At 39.6% G+C, this 23,490-nt stretch overlaps 1 non-coding gene across 1 annotated transcript; it reads left to right on the top strand.

The window, feature by feature from the left end:
* Window positions 1-20,943: 20,943 nt before the first annotated feature.
* Window positions 20,944-21,049, top strand: LOC145593215 (small nucleolar RNA R71). Its single transcript, XR_014102589.1, has one exon. It is a non-coding gene; the product is annotated as a small nucleolar RNA R71 (small nucleolar RNA).
* Window positions 21,050-23,490: the final 2,441 nt, after the last annotated feature.

Genomic DNA, 23,490 nt, shown 5'->3' with positions numbered 1-23,490 from the left:
TTTTCAATTGGTTTCTCACATACATCTTCACTCAAAGAGATTTTTCCTTCCTCATCCTCAACCAAAACTTCCTTAGGACTCTCCTTAGCCTCACTCTTCTTAGGCTCTACATTCTCAAGAATCCTACCACTTCTTGTCACTATGGCATTAATTTGTCTCTTGGAATCTAAACCTTGAGATGGTAGAGAAGAAGGGCTAACATGCTATTTCAAAACATTTTTCAATTGAGAAATTTGATTCTCCAACATCTTACTACGAGTCATCATGTCATTAAACTTCTTATCAGTAGATGACATGTTAGTGTTCAACACCTTGATTTGATTTTCAATGACATCTTCCAAACTACCTCTAGAAGAAGATGATTGGGTATAAGAGCTATCATTTTGACCTTGAGCCTTTGGAGTGAAACCGGGTGGGGGACCCCTTTGATTGTTGTTTTTAAAATTGCCCCGATTTTGGTTACTCTAATTGTCCTGACCTTGATTTTGGTCATTTTGGTTATGATTACCATAATTTTCATTATGGTTCCCATATCCTTGGCCTTGGTTTTGACCACCATAACCTTGGTGGTTATAACTGCCTCGGAAACCTTGGTTTACTTGGTTTCTATATCCCCCATTGAGGTTATATTTATCAAAATTCCCATTTGCCTTAGAGCCTTGAGCTTTTCTTTCAGCCCTTCCACCTCTTTTCTAAGGCGCTTGACCTCTTGGATCTGCTCGTCTTTAGGCTTCAGCGCCGACTACCTCCCTGCTGGACTCCATCATAGCCTTGAGCGTGTTAGAAGCCCCGGTCGCCTCCTTCCACGAGGCCGCCTGGGAAGCTGCCTCATTTCTCTCCTACACGAGATCCTCATTAGCCAGCCTCTCTTTCTTAAGAGCATCGCCAAGTTTTTTGATGTCCTCAGTTTGTTTGGCCGCCTTCTCAATTATTGCATTGAGGGCAGTTTTCGTGCCGGACCTTCTCCAAGGCTAGCAGGCCAGTGTTCTCGTCCTGCAACTTCTGAACATTGTCCAGGCTGCTTAGATTTCGCACCTCTGCTGTGAACGCCAGTCTTGGTAGGCAAAGAGCCTAAGGAGGAGCTGAGAACGAAACAAAAGGAATCAGTGGAAGAAAAAGAAAAATAATAAGCTAAGTGTTAAAGTGGGGAATGAATTTTGAATACCTCAACACACCTATTGATCATTGGTCTGAGGTGCCCATCATGGATACCCCGGAACTTGTCTTGAGTCTCGACCGTAACAACCCTCAGCATGGCATCCCAGACAGCCTTGCGCTCGGCCCCTATCAGAGAAGAGCAAGGGAGTCGAACGTCCATTTCTTCGGCAATGTCGGTAAAAGAAAAAACTTCCCTTTTTCGACTTGGGAACTTGTTGGCCGAGTTCCCAAGAACTTGACATGTGGAGTCGAGTTATCACCAGTCGTTGGTCCAGGGACGACTTTCCCAAAATAATTATAATACTTTTTATTACACTTATATTATAAATAAAAACGCGTGTTATATTAAGAATGTTTTTTTTAAAATTGTAATCCGTATTAATTATGTAGTCGTGTATTTGTTTAGCGGAGATTAGGTGGGTCTTGGGTGGGAATTAAGTGGGTTTTGGGTGGGAATTAGGTGGGTCTTTGGCAGGGATTAGGTGGTGGTGGATATCCAAGTGGGGGGTGGGGCGAGGATGGTTTTGGAGTTCTAGCCGCGTGGGCGGGGATGGAGATTAATTTTGGACCCGCCGCGGGGATGGGGATGAAAATGTTAGGTGGGGATGGGGATCAGAAGACCAACATCTGCCCCGCCCCTGATAATAGGAATGGTGTCCTTCAAACAAGTGTATTATTCCAATAAAGGGTTCGAAATTATTAGAAAGCTAATTATTCAGTGAGGTCAAGTGATCGGAATGCCTAGTTGGAGGCCGCTTCCGATCAGTAGTGTTAATGTATAGTTAATATTACAACTTAATCTTGACTGAACCCTTCAGGTCACACCCAATCAAGTAACTAATCCGTGACAACGAATTAATCTGAAGGAATTAATGAGTCGTTAGAGTATTATGAGCATAGACGTCGGATATCAAGCTAGGAGCGTCGAAACCGAGCGTCACAAGTCGAGTCGATTTTAGGAAATGACAAGACGGTAAAAGCAAGCAATCAACAAGTCAGTACTCGGGAAAATCCTAGCCTCGTATTGGCCTAGCCAATTGAAGGCTAGGATGGCTAGCATGTCAAGCCAAAGCCATTGCCGCAAGGTAAGGCTCGGCCGCAATCTTAGCATGCCTAGCATGGCTAAACAAGCTGGCTGAGCTAGCCTTGCATGCAAGGCTAGGATACCGCAGATAGGAGCACATGCTAGACGCAGGTAGCACCTGTTAGGTTTTGGAAAGTCTGAAGTTTTGCGGAACAAATCCCATCCCCAAGACCCGCTCACAATTAATATAACTAAAAGACATAATTAACAAGATAAAGTGAAAAGACAACACTACCCTTGATGCGTGCATCGCTCGTTCTATCGAGCTCTTACATCGAAAGCCAAGTCTCGCAAGCGCGCAAACCTCCAACGATAGTCCACCCGCAACAACGACCTGACCGGTCTCTAACTCAGAGTTTAGTCAAGTTTGGACCAAAAATAACTACTCGAGTTTTATGTGAACATAAAGGTTTTCTCACTATTATAGGGATGCCTTTATGAGTTCCAACTCAAGTGGAAAATCCCAACTCCTAAGGTTGGTATTTATAGGCAAAGGCTCCAAAAAATTTCAATCTTCTTTCCATGTGGGAGAAATGATAGTGTGAGAAAAATAAGCAATTAATTTAATCCTAAATTAAATTGAATAGCTAGACAAATAATCAAACTACACTTGGCACACAAATGGGAGTGGTTAGGTGAGGACCATAAGGAGGACCACATGGCCTCCTTGTTCCCAAAGCCACCAAAACCCACCAATTACAAGGAGGCATGTCCGGTCAACATCCTTGAGCACCAAGGAAAACCGGTCAAGGCCTTCCTTGACTTGGTTGGGCCTCACATCCACACGCAAGCCCACTCGGCTACTTGTACGCTGCTTCGGCATTGGCCTGCTAGCACGCACTGTAAGCTTATGCGAGCTGCTGGGCTGCTGTGCGTTGCTCGGCTGCCATGTCGAGCTTGCTAGCAGGCTTCACAAGCTATGAGCGCTGCAATTGCTAGCGATGATCGTACTCGGCCAGCACGCCCAGCCCACCTATGCTTGCGGCGTGTTGGGCTTGTGGCTAAGCATGCACTAGCCTACCCCTCGTATGGCTAGGCCAATACGAGGCTACTGCTACGCATTTTGACTTTATTATTTGTTGTTTGACTTATTTGTTATGTCTCGTTAATTCCTAGAATTTAATTCGACGTTCGGCTTCGATGCTCTAAGCGCAGAATCCGACGTCTTTGTTCATAATACTCAAGCGACTCATTGATTCCTTTGGGATTAATTCATCGTGTCGGATCATTAGTTTTCTTGGGTGTGACCCAAAGGGTTCAATCAAGATTAAGATGTAATATTAACTATACATTAATATTACTGATCGAAAGTGGCCTCCAACTAGGCATTCCGATCACTTTACCTCACTGAATAATTAGCTTTCTAATAATTTTGAACCTTCTATCGGAATAATATACTTGTTCGAACGACATCATTTCTATCAATCTCCCACTTGTCCTTCCGGACAAGTGCACTTTTCTGTATAGCCAATTTCCTATGGCACTTAATGAACTATAAGGTAAGATTATTCGTCATCCTTATTACGTCTAGAAGTGTTTCTCGAAATCTGAGTTCAACTGCCAATAAGCAGATGATTTCTAAAAATCTATCTGAGCACGACCATGCATTTTTACAGTCTCGCTCTTCGAGAGGCCTTGCAAACAACAAAGACATGTTCCCTATTGTTAATAGGGGGACATTTCCAGTCTTGTACTGTCAGCTTCTCTTACTAAGAGGACCTAGCCACCCGAGTGTTATCGTTATAATCCCCATGTACGGCAGACGTTTGACGAACATCAAAGCGGAATACTTCTCAAACAAGAGAACTCACAATACTCATGGTTCAGGAAAGAGGTTCCGATAGCCATAATGAGAATTGTACTTATGAAGATTTTTAAATCTCTTAAAGTACTCTCATAGGTTGATCCGACATGGTTCTTAACCAAAACCTGTGAAAATGATTTATGACAATCATGTCCTTGTAGCACAAGAAACAGTGCTAAAATTAATACTACACACTAATCTAAAGTGCTCATTAATCGTACATCATTTAAATGATCTAGATTAGGGATACTTTTTAATTAAAATATTCAACGTTAACTTAATAGGTGTTTCTTTATCCAAGACTGGTCTTGATACCCTATTTTGAATATTCAAAAATCGAATGGACTCATAATTTAATTCTAAACCACAATTAAATTGTTTTGTGGAATATTTAGAAAAATTTTGTTCCCCTATAAAACTTTGCAACGTTTCATCTTATGATAAATGGTTTTCCCAAATGTTTTAAGAGTAATACTCTTTATAAAATAGTTATAGAAATCACATTCATATTTAATATGCTGGATTTCTTTAATGCAATTGTGAATGTTGTCGTTCACTTATTGCATAGGTTTGGTTATAATTACTTTGCAAATTTTAGCATCTTCATTATCGAATACTTTCATAATAAGATGATAAATTTTTAGAGTGCTATGGATTATATGTGATTTAGATTTTTTTGTCCAAGTAACGGCTCCCACTCATTTTCATGATCTGAGATCTTCAACTTGACAACCTACAATCATTAACGTTCAACAACGAACTTTCCATTGAACAACTTTCTTATTATTGCCTTTAAGGCAACAACGATATTCTCAACATATATTTCAGTAGACTTCCTAATGGTGCTTTGCTTTGATTTTATTCCAAACAGGTCACAGTGATTTGGGATACCTTAGTCACTTGTGATCATGGAAATTCACCTTAAATTTCCGCACATTACACATGGATGCACGTCCATGTTTACCATTCCCAAGCCACGATGCATTTTAGCTTGTGCTTATAAATGGCTTCCTTGTTTAAGGATCATGATCCTTCCTAAGGATGTGCTTGCAACACCAGTACTCAAATTACATTTGTTTACATGCGTCAAGAACCCATCCCTTTTACTTATGAAAGTACTATACTTTGCATGTTCTTGATCATAATTTAACGATCCATTACTTATATTTATTTTGATTGGTTCTTTATTCTTCTCATGCTATAAACATGTAACTTGTGTGATGACTCCATAGCATATATGGTGGTTTCAATTGCAGAGTTATTCTTAATTTTATTCCATTCATTTGACCTTTTAGCTCATTCAGTTTCACCGAATCTTACTAAATTGTTTGCTATGTGATACGGTTGAAAGTCTCTACTAGAGTCTGTCTTGTTTGACTTAGTATTTAGCCTACCTTATACTTAGTTCAAATAGATACTTAGTTTTATACATATGGGTCGAAAACCTTTCAAAGTCCTTCAATTCATGTTTAACACGGTAAATTCCTTTACTCGTTCAAACATTTTATTTAGTCTATACATTAGATCTTAATTCCCAATATGTACTAAGTGTCGCATTAAGCTTGGTCCATTGTCAAAAATACTTTCAAATTTAAGCATTTAGCATTTGATAGTTAATTTACAACAGAGTTCAAAAACTTCTGGTTGGACCTTACAAGATTGACTCTTGCTCCCACTAAACTTCTTATCCATAAGAATTTATAAGTTTCTTCATAAGCCAATCCTTTTTATTAACTTGATGAGAAAAAACATTCCAATTCCTTTATGCAATACTTGATCTTGCTTTCAAATCTAGCATTATTTAGATTTTCAAAACCCTTAGACTATTTTCATAGTCGTTTCCGAAATCCTATTTTAGGAAGGCGGTTTTGGTATCTATTTTGCCATATTTCATATGTGCAATTTTTCTAGAATAATCACAAAAAGACTTGAGCATTCCGATTGGTGAATAGGTTTTTATGAAAATCAACGCTGTAAATTTAATTGTATCCTTTTCAACCAATCTAGCTGTGTATGCATATACATTTCCACATTTGTTTGTTTTCTCCTTGAAAGATTTTTTGCGATCGATGGTTTTCTTTCACCCTTCATGCAAATTAATCATGTTTTAAGCATGATTTTCAAACATGCCTATTTCAGATTTTATGGCCTCTAACCATTATTCGGAATTTGGATTTGTCGTAGCTAATTTACAAGACACTATTCCCTTACCATCTAATATAGTATGCTTGTAAATCTTAGGTTTATTTCTAAATTAATAGAAATTTATAGGATTCAATCCAAAACTTTGGTGAATTCTATACCTATACGGGGTAATTGCATCAAACACTGAGTTTCAAGGCGCTTTCAAAGCCCTTTGATGATGTTGATCTTACTCCATCATTTTTGATGTTTTATGAGTAATGTATTATCTTTTAAGGAACTTGTAAAGCCCTTTTGAGTATTCTTGATCAATCATTCTCCTAAAGCCCTTTTGATTCTTCTAAGATTCTCAATTCTAGTTTGTTGCTAAGCTCGATGGTCATCGGTCATCAAGTTCATTTTCCTCCCACTTGTCGTTTTGGAAATGTGTTACTTTCCAAAAGACATCACTTAGAGCAACAAATACTATGTTCTCAATTGTGTTGTGGAAGTGATGCCCGTAGTCTTATTTGAATACACAAAGGGACATGTATATTGTCTTTGGGTAAAAATTCGTTGTGAAACAAACAGTTAGCTCTTGCTTGAGCTATTTTAGCCTTTATTGAGCCATCTAGCTCCCACTAAGGCACCTAGATCTTGCTGAGCTGGTGAGCTCCTACTGAGCTACTTAGCTTCCACTGAGGCTAAGATCCTTAGACATATACTTGTAAAGACGTTTAGAAGTTAATTTTGTCCATAACTGAATATGGCGTCTTTTCTTAGCTTCGACATTTTGTTTAGTGTAACATTAGTCATTTGTGCAAATATGTAAAAGTTTTATAGGAAGGGATGTGATCCATCATCATTCGAGTCATTTTCAAATGGCATCGAGGTCTCCGTGAAGAAATACTATGTTCTTTGTGGAGTTTATTTATGAAAATTTTAATTTCATAACTTTGAGACAGTCACACTTGGTTCAAGAAAATGTCGCTCGATCAAAGCTCGACGTTTTTGATATCTTGCCAAGTCGATTCTATACTTCACTGAACTTTTGATCTTCTCAAGGTCAAGTTTGTTCACATTTGATGAATATAGCCATATTCTTTCAAATTTTTTGTGAAACGTTAAAGTAATTGAATCCTCTTTAGATTACAGAGTCAATCGTCTATACCAAGAACAATAGCTCTTTCCGTTTAGGGTGTTTTTTTGGTCCCTCGAGACAGTTACGTCACTAAGACTGATTCTACATGGCCTGTACCAGCAAAACATGGAAACTCCGTTTGGTAGGAGCTTCGCCTTCGACGATCAAGTTAGTATTGGTTGTAGAAGATGAAAAGATGCGGAAAAGATAAAGGTGAGATCTTCTTGGATTCCGAGATCAGGTGTTTTCTGTGATGTGAGAGAATGTAGGTATGTTGTAATAATTGAAGATGTCCCCAAATGGGGGAAATTTCCCTATTTATAGGGTCGTTGGAAAATGTGCCCTTCATTAGGTCAGGATAACCTAATGGGATGCGCCGTTTTACGGCGTTCTTGGGAATTTTACCCTGAAGGCCGCCACTCCATTTGTTATCTGAGGCTAACACGTGTCAGCTGAGGAGTGGTCCACGTTGGAACCATCTAAGGGTGACACATGTCCCTCTCTGATTGGGTAATGTGTTCTAGGGTATTTTTACCCTAAACATTTGCCCCTCACAGGGGTGACGTGGCAGGCAACGGGGCACCTGTGACACGCGTCCTTCTGTAAGTGGTGAACAGTAACAAACAGTTCACCTTCGGATAAAGTAACGGAGAAGCCCTAGTCTTCACCCTTCTATAAATAGGGTTTTACCCCCCCCCCCCCCCGCCTTTTCTCCCTCATCTTTGACCATTTCACAATTCTAGAGAGAGAAAGAGAGAGAATTTTCTAGAGAGAGACACTCTGTTACCGCTTGTAGCTGCTTTCTAGAATTTTTCGTCTGCAGCGTTCGTGGACTCAACCGGCCACCGTTTGAGGCAATTTTTCAGAGTTTAAATCAGAGGTAACCGTCTCTTCTCTTCTGAACTCTTTTAAATTTTTTCCATTTGTATATCTAGTTTTTAAAATTAAATGGATTCACCATCAACACACACGGCACAGCCTAGGACAGTAGTCAGCCGGTCTCCTGGTATGGCTGAGTCTAGGACTGAAGGTGTTGTCTCTAGGTGCATGGACCTGCTTTGCTCATCGTTGAATTCCACCGTCTCGGTGTCTGTGCAGGACACAATGGCGAAAGATAAATAAACGGCTATAAAGCTAAGAAGGAGAAGGCACACTGTGGAAGTGCTTGTTGATGAGGTAACCCCAAACGGGGAACACCATGAATCAGATTAGCAATCAGAGTTCTCCTCGTGTAACCCCACCACTCCTAGTGATGGGATTCTTGAAGAGTCAGGCGGCGAGGGATCCGCCTTTGCTCAAAGTCCTAAAAACAAGTCAAACGACGAAGAGGCTGCTGACTAGTCTGGCTCTGAGGTATCCAACTCCAATCAAGAGGATGTTGGTTTTGAATACCAACAAACGGCCCAAGGACAATCTATAACGAACTCCACTGAGACGGGTTCGTCCCCCAAGGACATTACTACCTTGACAGATAGCTTCGAAGCTTTCAAAGACAAACACTTAATAGGGGACGGTTGGGATTTAAAGGTTCCACCTGTAGAAGCAACAGTTGCCTGGGATAATGACATTGAGCACGCTGATAACTATTTCGGCTGCTTTGAGGCTGTATTTAAAGCCGGTCTCCACTTCCCCCTTCACAAATGAATAAGGGCCATTTTAAGGGGATATGAGCTAGGCGTATGGCAGCTTACACCCAATTTGTGGGTTAACATATTGAGCTATATCGCGACTTGCGAATTTCAGAATGTGACGCCTAGCTTTGAGGCGTTTAATTTCAGAATGTGAGGCCTAGCTTTGAGGCGTTTGCTCATATACATTATATGAGCCGCGCCTAAGCAGTTGGGGAGCATGGTATACTCTAACCACACTCCCGGAGTATATGATGACGCTGGACAAGACGTCCAAATGGAGTAACTAGAGGGAGAAGTTTTACTTGGTATCTTCTCCATCTTTGCGTCATAACCAGGCCCTCCGCCGGTACAATAAGGACCCGGCTCTTCAGAATGTGACACCTAGCTTTGAGGAGTTTTCTCATACACATTATATGAGCCCCGCCCCAGGCGGTTGGTGGCACGAGGAAAATGTAGGTCGTTTTCTACCCTTTCCTAGAGCCAAAGAAAATTTATAAACACTCGACCAACCTAATACGAGTATATGGCAAGTCAAGGGTCGAACCCAAGGGAATGAATAGGTGTAAGCTATAGCCTAGGTCAAGCTACTTCGAAGTTTGTAGGAAGATGCGGTTGGTAACTAAGGTATCACTCAATATACTAAACACTAGGGATATAGGTTCCATATGCAAGCTCAATGATTATGCTAATTGAAGGATCACTCAATCAATTCAAACATTGCAAAGGACAAATAATAGTTGCAATCAAAGGAATTCAAGGGCTATCTCCTATAAGCCAAGCTAGGGTTCACTAAGAATGGCTAGCTAGTAAAATCACAATCAAATTCAATCAATTAAAGCAATTCTCAAATCAAGGGTTCATGTCATTGAAATTTGCAATGCAATCTAGATCAATCTTATAGGTTGATCACTCCTAATCCAATTAATCACATGCGCAACTATGTCAACCAATTTAATTGCACCATTCAAATCAATTTAGCATCATCACCTAGCAAAAATCATCAATCAAGCATGCTTCCCCTTCTCCCTAGCAACTAATCTACTCACTAAGCATGGTGAAATTAAGAAACAAAACAAATTCAATCAAATTCATATTCATTTAAAGCTAAATCAAAAGAAAATCAATCAATCAACAATTTCTAAAACAAGGAACGTAATCTCAATCAAAATCCAAGAAACTAGAAGGAATTGCATTAAAAGTAAATCAAGGGAAATAAATCTTACAAACATTCATTGAATTGAAGAAGGAATTTCAAGATCAAATTGAAATCTAAGATCAAATTCAAGTACAAACAAGTAAATCTTAAGCTTCTCTCTCTACTATTTCTAGAAAAATTCTCTCTCTAGTACAAAGTTAAGTCGTCCTCCAAAAATAAAGTCAAAAGCTATAAATAAGAAAAATCGAGCGAAGAAGGCTGCACAGGCCGTGCGCACACACAGCCCAGCCGCGCGCGCGCACAGCAGGGTCTGCGCGCACGCACCCCTATGCCGCGCGCGTGCACCCCTGTGCGATGCATAGGCTTTGGCTCCTTCGCTTGCTTGATCAAACTCCGCTCTCCCGAGAATCCCCATCATTAGTGCACTCGAGATGATGCCCGCGAACATGGCAATCCCAAAATGAGCAAATTGACGTGATTATTCACCTACAAAATACAAATAAAACAAAGAGAGGAAGCGTAGCAAGGTAAAACCAAAACTAAAATTATGAATTATCAACTAAAAATATGAAAAACTCGTAAAAACCAATCGAGAAGTAAAGTGAATTATAAAAAAAATGAAAAATCAAATAAAACTAAAAGAATTATATGAAAATGATGAAAAAAAATAAAGAAAATGAACCTAAATCTTATTCTTTTGAGCGCCATAAACGACGCTCATCAAATTCCCCCAAGCTAAACTTTTGCTCGTCCTCGAGCAAAACAAAATCAAACCCAAGGGAAAATGATGACATTACTCAAGCAAAGAAAGAAACAAGAAAATTAGAGAAGATGAGAATATACACTAACTCACTTTCGTAGGAATCACGGTCAATTTTAGCAACTAAAGACAAGCCATTTAAACCCCTAGATCGCTCTAGAGGACGAGTGATGCTCTCGTAAAGGTTTCCAAAGAGGTTAACCTATAACTCTTTTTATTAAAAAGGAGGTAAAGTAAAAAGAAAAGAAAAGGAAAAGTTTAAAACCTTAAAAAGAAAAGAAATGCTTATACAAAGGCCTTTTGCACATGATCAAGGCACAAGGCATATCAAGCTTTCTAAAACAACAATGGTAAGCACGTTCTAAGATATCGAGGGTTGATTGAAACATAGGGTATGCTAAGCGTAGAAAACTAATGAGGCGCAATCCACTTTCATCCCAACCAATCTAACCGCGTTCTCCCTAATGGCCTCAAATCTTCCCTTAGTAAGCGTCTCTATGGTTCCACGAAGGAACCGGAAAATAATGGAATTTAAGGGTTCTCAACATCTCGACCTTGCATCCTTTTTCTTTAGGCTTTAACTCATAATGCCCTCCCTCGGTGTATGACTCAACCACTAGGTCGAAAGGACTTTCCCAAAGGTTGTAACGTAAGGGCAAAAGGTTAGGGGTAGGCTTAAAATTTAGAATTTGGTGGTACACCTAGATTATGAAGCAAAGATTGGCCACACCTCAACACCAAAACCAAGAAGTCACCAAACAAAAACAAACTAATACCCCCAAGCTTATTCAAAGCTATATCCACAAGCATATATACAAAAAGCGTAAACGCTTCTCCCCCAAGCTAAAAGGAAGCATTGTCCTCAATGCGAGAAAAAGGAAAAGAAACACATCAAACTATTTTTTGAATTTTTCATTTTCTCTTTCTTATGTAATTTTCATTATATCAAAGCAATTGTCCTCGCCTCTTTTAACTTTGGACGGCTTTTTCGATATTGCATTTATTATGTCCTTGCCTTTTTTAACTATGGACGGCTTTTTTGATTATATTCATTTACCATTATTCATAAATTGTACAAAAGACGAGTTCGCATACAAATAAAACAAATTTTCAACTTTTTAGATCACAAACTCCAAAAGCATGACCATTTGCTTCACAAAAACCAATAAAGGAACGAAAAGAAACAAAAGGTTCAAAGTTCTAAAGATGTTGCTTGAAAAGAAGGGGAATGGCTCAAATGGTTAGCAAGATCGCAAATGTAAACCCAATGAACTAAAAAGAAAGAAGAAAATCCTAGAAATGAAAAATTACCACCTCGAAAAATGGCCTTTGTCCTTCCTAGTTGGTTCGGTCTCGTGTTTCAGAATTATGAGTCAAGATTCAAGATTAGGGATGCAAAGGTGGAGGATCCACGCCGCACAATCAAGAGTGATGAAATCTTGAAAAGGAGAAACCTCACACGGTTGTAGCAAAAACTTACTAAAGGTGTCAAATCCACCAAAGGAAGCAACTCCGTCTTACCACAAACCAAAAGAATCCGGCTTCAAGGCCCTAAAAGGTCTAAACCGCTACCTTAGAATACCCTATCCTAGAATCAACCAAAGATACTCTCAAACCATGCAAACCATTGTATTTAGGAGGAAAAATAGCCAATGTGCAAGTTCAAGTGGTATTAAATCCAAAGTAAAAGCAAAAACATTTATTCATATTCACAAAAACAAGGTTTTTTTGTTTTTAATTTTATTATTTTTTTTTAAGTTTTTTTTTTATATTTTTTATTTTAAGAGAAAAGAGATAAAAAGAAAAGAAAATAATAAGAAAAAGAAAAAAAAAAAGAAAACATGAAGGAAGATGAAAACAAAAGTGAAAGAAAAAGAAAAAGATGAAAAGGAAAACGGAAAACGGAATGAAAAATAGAAAAGTATAGGAGAAGTAGAATACAAAAAGGAATTTATGCTAACACACATAAATCCCAATCAACAAACAAGTGAACATTCGGCCACAACGCCAATAATGTTCCCAAACACACTAGGGTGTTAAAAAGCAAACAACCTCGAACCATTCAACTTCTCCTAGAACTAATCCTAGACTAAGCAACCAAGAAAAGAAAAAGAAAAGAAGTAGAAAGATCTCACCGGGCGCCAAAGCTATTGCACATTAAACAAGGAGAAAGAACACCTCTATGAATCGTTGAAATCCAAAGAATAAGCAATAGAGCAAGGTGAGAAATAACAAAAAAACTATATACAAAGAAAATTATTAGTAACTTCAATACAAAAGAAAAGAAGAAAATAGAAAATAAAATGTAGGAAAATAAAGAAAAAGCCAGTAATAGCAGCAACAAGGGGCAGAATCATCTGACTAAAATAGTATCAGGAGATAAGAAATCAGACAGTTATCATCAGGAATCATCAAAATAAAGACACAGAGAAACTCAGCGGACAACAATCAGCGAAACAAACAACAGACCAATAACCGGGCAGAGGAATCAGCATAAATACAACAACATCAGCATAAAACCGAACAACAGAAAGATCAATACCAGAAGCATAGAAGACCAGGAATGAACTACAAAAGCAGGGGGGATATATGGTGAAGCACAGAAATAGATGCAGAAAGCACCCCCAAGCTTAGACTGGACCACCCCCCTTGCTCTAAACCTAAGGACATATAGGCAATCGAGAAACATCATATAAAGCACATAAGAAGGGGGGGGGGCATGGTAGTATCACTCCGCACTATGGTAAGGGGTAGAATGAGAACTCCCCTCATCGGTCTCCATCACATGACTAGAGCTAGCCATCTCACTCACGTCCATGGGAGCCTTACCCCTTAACCTACCATTCCTCCTAGCTCTATCATCCTCAAAATAATGAGACCAATCATCTAAGACCGGCTCACCCAACCTACCCCACCGCCCAAAAGTCTCATGGTCCGGAACGGGGGAAGGATTAGCCGGATCATATGTATAATCACAACCACCGGGCCGCCGATAGTCGTAAGTGGCCGGGGTGGTGCCTATATAGAACTAGGGTGAACATGAGGGCCCTCCCAATAAGGGTAGCAAGGCCGAGGACCAATGGTAGGATCAAAATGTTCCCACTGAGGAATAGGTCCTTGTTGGACCGGGAGATAAGGGTAGTTCACATAGGGCTTGATTTTCCTTCTCCAAACATGCATATCGTACAATTGATTTGTATGATAGTCATAACCATGATTAGAGGGTTGCATAGAAGGCATAGAATATAACACATTAGCAATAGAATCAAGTCTAGCATGAATGGTTGACAAATCAAAAGTATAAGGAGTAGAAGAGGGGGAAGGAATAGGTGTACCTTCCGGTTCAACTGCGAGAATAGTTTGAACATTTGATGAGATAGCATTGGTCGAGCGACCTCTTGTATGATTCGTCCTATGTCGAATAGAAGGGGCAATATCTTGCATTGGAGGCCTCCAAGATAAGGAGTCTTTCTCTCTTAGTCGGGTGGTTGCCTCTTTGCATGGGATTAAGAACCATTCTTTAATCCGAGAAACTTTCAAAATGAAAACATCATCCTTCTTCTTACGATCGAGGAACTTTTGGTTCACAAGGGCGGAGATGTTGAGGAAATGAGAAGAAGATTTTTCTCGAGGATCAATAATTGGGGGAAGCTCATTTAACAAAGTCTTATAGTCTTCATTGATGCAAAGAGCTAGGATAGAAATCATCCCTCCCAATTGGATGCTCCCCGATAGGCTAACTCCATCACGAATATCCAAGGGTCGATTGATGAAGTGCTCTGTGAAATCCACCTACTCAATCTCAAAGTCATTTTGGTCGGCTATCCATAACCAACAAAGCTCCTCTCGAGAGATAGCTCCCAAAGAGTCTTTGGAGCAAAGAGCGTAAGTGAGGAGACGGTTGAAATACCGCATAGCCGGATGAATCATGGAGGCGGTCTTGGAATTCTGAGGCTCATACTTCCCTTCCTCCGAGATACTTCTCCACTAACGTTGCTCATTATATCCATTTTCCTCTGCCATCCTATCATGTGCCGGGTAGATACATTGTTCCGCGTCCGTGTCCCAAAGAAACTTGAAGTAAGAACAAAGTTGAGAATCCGTCAATGAGTGATCATGATTAAAGAGTTGGAAAGTCAAAATCCTTGAGGAACCGTCACTCGATTCTCGGACTACCTCAAGAGAAGAAAGAAATTCATAGGTCACCCTAGCATAAGTAGGGGCGCTCAAATCCAAGAACTCTAAAAGATGAAGGCCCTTTGCAAGAAGTCGAATGTCCTCATCAATGCCGAGAAACTTGGTTGTTGCTTGATCGTAAAATCTTGTTGGTCTAAGCTTTCTCTTGGATAGACGCTTGAAACGATCCCAATGTGATTCTTTAGAAAATCAATGCCATATGTCTCTTCTACCTCGGGTGGAGGTGGAACAACATGCCTTGGTTTGCTAGAACTTGATCTTGTCCTCTTCTTGTGACGGATTAGAGCCATCTACAAGAATACAACTCATGAGCAAATCTTACATTTGTCATATTTCAATAAGAAGCATAAGTAATTGCTCAAGAATCAAGCACAAAAGCAATTATCTCAAAGTAGAAACAAGTAAGAGACCAAATCATGATATGGCTACATATGAACAAAATGCCATTAATATAGAATCATAAATTTTGAAACAAGTAAGCATGGATTAAAGGAAAAAATGAACATAAGAGACCAGATCATGAGTTGAAGTGAGCAAAATATCCTCAAACATTGAATTATCAAAGCAATAAAACCATTATAAAGATTACCCATGAGAGAGAAAATGACCAACAATGGTGAATCAAGCAATCAAGTAAATTATACAAATTCATCATGAAAAAGCTTCAATTTAACACTCAATGATATCATTCAACACAAATTACAAGTTAAAGGAACCAACAATGGAGTTCTACCATGAAAGCAAAAACAAGGTTTCAAGCTTGAACAATGAGGAAGAAGATGACTAGAAAATAAGAAATTATACCTCAATGTTGCCTTGAATTACTTGCAAATTGCCCAAAATGAAGAATTAAGAACAAATAGAACACCCAAAGATAAGTTCCAAACCTCAACACAAATCCTTAAAATTTCGAAAATAAACCCAAAATTTTCGAATTTTTCGTTCGAAAATCTGGAATTTTTCTTGTAAAATTCGAAAATTAGATGAGTTAAATGTAATTTGATGTTAGAATGAGAATAAAAGAGTTGAAATTGTTATGCTTTTGCAAGAAAAAATAATAGGGTTTGATGAGAGAATAGAGTAGGGAAAGCTGGGAAAAATCAGGGAGAGAGAAAGGGGAAATAAGGAGAATAGCTTGGGGTTAAAAGGGGGCAAGCGCGCCAGGCTGCTGCTGCTGGTGCGTGCGCACCAGCGCAGGGGCTGGTCTTGCGTTGGCCGGCGACAAATGGAAAAAACCCCTGCCTACCAGGTGCGTGCGCGCAGGTAGGGGGTGCGTGCGCACCAGGTGGGGCTAGTTATGCTCAAAAATTCAAGCCAAACTCTGACCCCTATGGTGCGCGCGCGCAGGGATGGGGTGCGTGCGCACCAAAGGGGTACGGGGATGGTTCAAAAATTGTCAATTTTTGCCAAAGTAAGTGAAAAATTTCTGACCCTTTTGGTGCGCGCGCGCAGCCTTTGGTGCGCGCGCACCAAGTAAGAATATTTCAACCATGAATATACTCTCGTGTCTGCATAAGGAGATATTTGAAAGCACATTCGAAAAAGAGGAGAATATCAATAAAAATGCAAACATGAGAGCATAAAACCCCAACAATATTCCACCTAAACCTAACCAAACCTCGAGAAAGCTTGAAATAACACCAAAATTGTCGGAAATTTTCTCCGAACCAATCTCATGGTACCTAAAATCAAGAAAATAGATAAAAAGAAGGAGAAATAAGAAAAATCTCAAGGATAAAAGAAATATAGAAAAATGTAAAATCAAAAGAAAAAGGTTAGAAAACCGGGTTGCCTCCCGGGTAGTGCTTGTTTAACGTCATAGCTCGACGTCCTCCACCAATTAAGGTGGTTGCCGGAAAAGCAATGATTGAACAAGGCCAACAAAAGCACCGTCGAAATACTTCTTGAGACGATGGCCATTGACCTTAAATGGAGAAGAAGAATCCATCATTGAGACCTCTACAACACTACTTGGAAAAACATTCTTGACCAAATAGGGACCGCTCCATCTTGACATGAGCTTCCCGGGAAACAACTTCATTTTTGAATTGTACAGAAGAACCTTATCGCCAACACAAAAATCTTTCTTCTCAATAAGCTTGTCATGTGTTTCCTTGGAACGAGCTTTATACACACTGGCACAATCATAGGCATCAAACCGAAGCTCCTCTAACTCATGAAGATCTAAACACCTTTTCTCCCCCGCACTTGCCAAGTCAAAGTTTATCTTCTTGATTGCCCACAAAGCATGGTGTTCAATTTCAACCGGGAGATGGCATGACTTGCTGTAGATTAGGCGGTATGGAGTGGTACCTATGGGGGTCTTAAAAGCCGTTCGATAGGCCCAAAGAGCATCATCCAACTTATCCGACCAATCCTTTCGATTTCTCGCAACCGTCTTTTCAAGAATAAGTTTGATTTGACGATTAGAGACTTCCACTTGACCGCTCGATTGAAGATGATATGGGAAGCTGAATCTTTGATGGACCCCATGCTTTCTCAACATCTTTTGAAAGGCATGGTGAATAAAATGAGAACCGTTGTCGCTTATCACCGCCTTGGGAACTCCAAATCTTGGAAAGATTATCTTCTTAAACACCTTCATAACCACCTTATGGTCATTAGTTGGGGAGGCAATGGCCTCAACCCACTTAGATACGTAATCGACCGCCACAAGAATATATTGATTTCCGAAAGATGAGGAGAATGGTCCCATAAAATCAATACCCCACACATCAAACACTTCCAACTCAAGTATGGGTTGTTGAGGCATTTCATTTCTCTTGGAGATGTTCCTAACTCTTTGACATCGGTCACTTGTCTTGACAAAGCCCCATGAATCCTTAAAGAGATGTGGCCACCATAATCCGCATTGAAGGACCTTAGTGGCGGTCTTAGAGACACCCATATGGCCCCCGCTTGGATTCGAATGGCACATTTTCAAGACACTAGGCACTTCTTCGTTTGGCACACAACGTCTAAGTAAACCATCGACCCCACGCTTGTATAAGATGGGATCATCCCACACATAATGCCTTGCCTCTCTCTTGAGCTTCTTCCTTTGATTCTTAGAAAAGGAAGGAGGAAACTCCCCACATGCGAGAAAGTTCACTAAATCGACAAACCATGGGAGTTCCCTTGCTTCAATAGCATACAAGAAATCATCAAGCATTCTATCCTCGATTGGAGAACCATCATCTTGAATTTGAAAATCTTCCAAACGAGAAAGATGATCCGCCACAACATTTTCCGCTCCTCTTTTATCCCTAATCTCAATGTCAAAGGTTTGGAGCTCAAGAACCCACCGAATCAACCTTGGCTTGGACTCTTTCTTGGCAAAAAGATACTTGAGAGCCGCATGATCCGTGAAGACAATGGTTTTGGAACCTAATAGATAACAACGGAACTTCTCAAAAGCATGAACTATAGCAAAAAATTCCTTCTCCGTTGTAGTGTAATTCTGTTGAGCTCCATTTAGAGTCTTAGACATATAATAAATCACATGAAGTTTCTTGTCCACTCTTTGACCCAAGACACCTCCTATTGCCGAATCACTTGCATCACACATCAACTCAAATGGTAAATCCCATCTTGGAGCTTGAACAATAGGAGTAGAGATTAGAGCTTTCTTCAACTTATTAAATGCCTCCAAACACTTATCATCAAACAAAAAGTCGGCGTCTTTTTGAAGAAGATCATTAAGAGGCTTTGCAATGAGCGAGAAATCCTTGATGAATCTTCTATAAAACCCGGCATGCCCTAAGAAAGATCTCACTCCCTTTACATTCACCGGATGTGGAAGCTTTTCAATGACTTCAATTTTAGCTTTATCCACCTCTATCCCCTTATGAGAGATCTTGTGGCCAAGAACTATGCCTTCCTCCACCATGAAGTGACATTTTTCCCAATTCAAGACCAAGTTCACCTTCTCACACCTTGCAAGACATTTTTCAAGGTTTTCAAGGCATGCCTCAAATGAAACACCTCCTACGGAGAAATCGTCCATAAAAACCTCCATCTCCTCTTCCAACATATCTCCAAATATACTCATCATGCATCTTTGAAATGTCGCGGGAGCATTGCAAAGGCTGAATGGCATTCTCCTATAAGCAAATGTACCATATGGACAAGTGAAGGTTGTTTTCTCTTGGTCATTCGGGTGGATAGGGATTTGGAAAAATCCCGAATAACCATCAAGAAAACAATAGAACTTGTGCCTTGTTAGTCTTTCAAGCATTTGATAAATAAAAGGAAGGGGGAAATGATCTTTCTTTCTTGATGTGTTTAGACGTCTATAGTCTATACACATCCTCCATCCCATGACCGTCCTCGTCGGAATGAGCTCACCTTTCTCATTCTCAACGACGGTCATACCTCCCTTCTTTGGGACAACGTGAATGGGAGAAACCCACCTAGAACTACAATTCTTGGTCAAGTTCACCGTCTCCACACCATCACATGTCCTCCTACCACTCAAAATATCTTTGAGGAATTTTGCGTAGTTGGGCATTTGGGTGACAAATTCGGTAAATGGTAAAGAGAGGTGAAGTTGCTTAAGCATGTCTATGAATCTTCCAAATTGTTCATCTAACTTGTGTCTCATGAATTTTTGTGGATAAGGAAGCTTGGGTTTCACAATCTCTTTCTCCACTCTCACCTCACTAGGCTTCTCAATCTCAACCTCACTCAATGATGCACCATTTCTCTCATCTTCAACCAAAGCCCCTTTTGTGCCCTCTTTAGTCTCACTCTTCCTAGGAAAACTCTCCTCAAGGATCTTACCACTCCTTGTGACAATAAAATTAATCGGTCTCTTAGGATCTAGGCCTTGGGAAGGTAAAGAAGAAGGACTAGAATGGTCTTTCAAAGCATTAGCAAGTTGAGAAATTTGATTTTCAAGCATCTTATTATGAGTCATCATTTCATTAAATTTCTTATCACTTACGGTCATGTAAGTGTTCAACAACTTTGTTTGATTTTCAATGATTTCTTCCAAATTTGTTCTATATGAAAAAGAAGAGGATTGAACATAGGAATTATCATTTTGGGCCTTTGGAGCAAATCCGGGTGGAGGGCCTCTTTGAGCATTGTTTTGAAAATTGCCTCTACCTTGATTGTTTCAATTACCCCTACTTTGATTTTGACCATAACCTTGATTATGGTTACCACTACCTTGATTATGATTCTCATAACCTTGGTTTGGATTACCATAATTTTGGTTTTGAATTTGGCTACTATAACCTTGATTGTTATAATTACCTCGAGAACCTTGGTTCCTATAACCACCACCTTAGTTATAGTTGTCAAAATTGCCATGATTGTTGTAATTCCTATTCCATTGACCTCTTTGATTCTCAAACCTAGAATCACGATTATTTGACACATAGTTCACATGCTCATTCACATTTCCATCTTGATCATCACAAACATCCATACATGCATGAGGGCAACTAGAAACATCATGCTCATACGACCCACAATCATCACAAAACAAGCATCCACTAGGCATGTTACTAGAAGAAGGAAGGGGTTGAGAATTAGAAGACGTACCTCTGCCCTTAGTTTGGGAGGGAAGACTTGAAACTTGGTAGGTAGCACTTTCCAACTTTGCCTTGATAGCAGACATCTCCTTCCCCAAGTTTGTCATTTGAGAGGATAGATTGTTGATTGCATTTAGATGATCAACCGAGTACACCGAAGAGCTACTCTTGCTAGTTGACTCTCTTTCTCCATCTTTCCAATCTCTATAATACCTCACTATATCCTCAATTATGTCCACCACTTCCTCTTCCGTTTTTTTCATGATAGGACCTCCGGCTCCTCCATCTAAACATGATTTTCCTTGAGGGCTAAAACCTCCATAGAAGATTTGAATGATTTGATAGGTTGGAATTCCGTGATGAGGATATTCTCTTTGGTACTCCTTGTATCTCTCCCATGCTTCATAGAGGCTCTCATTTGGCTTTTGCTTGAAACCTTGAATCAAAGCTCTAGCTTCCGCCGTTTTCTTTTGATGATAGAAACGGGATAGAAATTCCTTAGTGACCTCGTCCCATGTCCTTAGAGAATTCGGCTTAACCTCCTTGTCTAGCCATTCCAAGGCATGACCTATGAGATAAAAGGGAAAGAGCTTGAGGCGGATGAATTCTTGGGAAATTCCGTTCACCTTGATAGTATTGCAATACTTCTCGAACTCCTTGAGATTGTTTAGTGGGCTTTCATGCTTGGCCCCACTAAATTGTCGCCTCTCTATCAAAGTGATCATCGCCGGTCTTATTTCAAAATTATTTGTCGGTGTTGTAGGTGGAGCAACCCCACTCTCAAATCTATATGCATTGGGAATCCCCAATTCTTTCAATGCCACTCTCGGATTTTCTCCCATTCTTGCTTGTTCTTCTTATTGTGGCTCTTCTTCACTTGAAATACTAGGGCTCAAAGATCGTCTAACACTCCTCAACCTTGCAATAGTTCTCTCAATTTTCGGATCAAATGGCACTAATGAATGATCACGTGCTCTATGCATAAAATATCAAAAGAAATGGTTAGTAGCACGACTACAAATGTAGCCTAAAAGAAAATCTTTTTGTATTTTCAATTAATAGTGAAATAGACTCAACAACTATAACAAAGCATCAATATCACTCCCCGGCAACGGCGCCATTTTTGGCACGGGGAAAATGTAGGTCGTTCTCTACCCTTTCCTAGAGCCAAAGAAAATTTATAAACACTCGATCAACCTAATACGAGTATATGGCAAGTCAAGGGTCGAACCCAAGGGAATGAATAGGTGTAAGCTATAGCCTAGGTCAAGCTACATCGAAGTTTGTGGGAAGATGCGGTTGGTAACTAAGGTATCAAGAAATCTAGATGAATCGAGAAATTCAATATACTAAACACTAGGGATATAGGTTCCACATGCAAGCTCAATGATTATGCTAATTGAAGGATCACTCAATCAATTCAAACATTGCAAAGGACAAACAATAGTTGTAATCAAAGGAATTCAAGGGCTATCTCCTATAAGCCAAGCTAGGGTTCACTAAGAATGGCTAGCTAGGAAAATCACAATCAAATTCAATCAATTAAAGCAATTCTCAAATCAAGGGTTCATGTCATTCAAATTTGCAATGCAATCTAGATTAATCTTATAGGTTGATCACTCCTAATCCAATAAATCAAATGCGCAACTATGTCAACCAATTTAATTGCACCATTCAAATCAATTTAGCATCATCAACTAGCAAAAATCATCAATCAAGCATGCTTCCCCTTCTCCCTAGCAACTAATCTACTCACTAAACATGGTGAAATTAAGAAACAAAACAAATTCAATCAAATTCATATTCATTTAAAGCTAAATCAAAAGAAAATCAATCAATCAACAATTTCTAAAACAAGGAACGTAATCTCAATCAAAATCCAAGAAACTAGAAGGAATTGCATTAAAAGTAAATCAAGGGAAAGAAATCTTACAACATTCATTGAATTGAAGAAGGAATTTCAAGATCAAATTGAAATCTAAGATCAAATTCAAGTACAAACAAGTAAATCTTAAGCTTTTCTCTCTACTTTCTCTCTCTACTATTTCTAGAAAAATTCTCTCTCTAGTACAAAGTTAAGTCGTCCTCCAAAAATAAAGTCAAAAGCTATAAATAAGAAAAATCGAGCGAAGAAGGCCGCACAGGCCGTGCGCACGCACAGCCCAGCCGTGCGCGCGCACAGCTGGGTCTGTGCGCATGCACCCTTGTGCGATGCATAGGCTTTGGCTCCTTCGCTTGCTTGATCAAACTCCGCGCTCCCGAGCATCCGCATCATTAGTGCACTCGAGATGATGCCCGCGAACATGGCAGTCCCAAAATGAGCAAATTGACTTGATTATTCACCTATAAAATACAAATAAAACAAAGAGAGGAAGCGTAGCAAGGTAAAACCAAAACTAAAATTATGAATTATCAACTAAAAATATGAAAAACTCGTAAAAACCAATCGAGAAGTAAAGTGAATAATAAAAAAATGGAAAATCAAATCAAACTAAAAGAATTATATGAAAATGATGAAAGAAAATAAAGAAAATGAACCTAAAAGAAAATAACGACGCTCATCAGTTGGGGAGCGTGGTATACTCTAACCACACTCCCGGAGTATATGATGACGCTGGACAAGACGTCCAAATGAAGTAACTGGAGGGAGAAGTTTTACTTGGTATCTTCTCCATCTTTGCGTCACAACCAGGCCCTCCGCCGGTACAATAAGGACCTGGCTCTGCTTGGAAGGAAATGTGTGATAGGAATGGTGTCCTTCAAATAAATGTATTATTTTTATAAAGGGTTCGAAATTATTAGAAAGCTAATTATTCAGTGAGGTCAAGTGATCGGAATGCCTAGTTGGAGGCCGCTTCCGATCAGTAATATTAATCCATAATTAATATTACAGCTTAA

This window comes from Chenopodium album, chromosome 18 (assembly GCF_948465745.1).
Source record: "Chenopodium album chromosome 18, dcCheAlbu1.1, whole genome shotgun sequence".
NCBI lineage: Eukaryota > Viridiplantae > Streptophyta > Magnoliopsida > Caryophyllales > Amaranthaceae > Chenopodium > Chenopodium album.
This window is presented reverse-complemented; position numbering and strand designations above follow the sequence as displayed.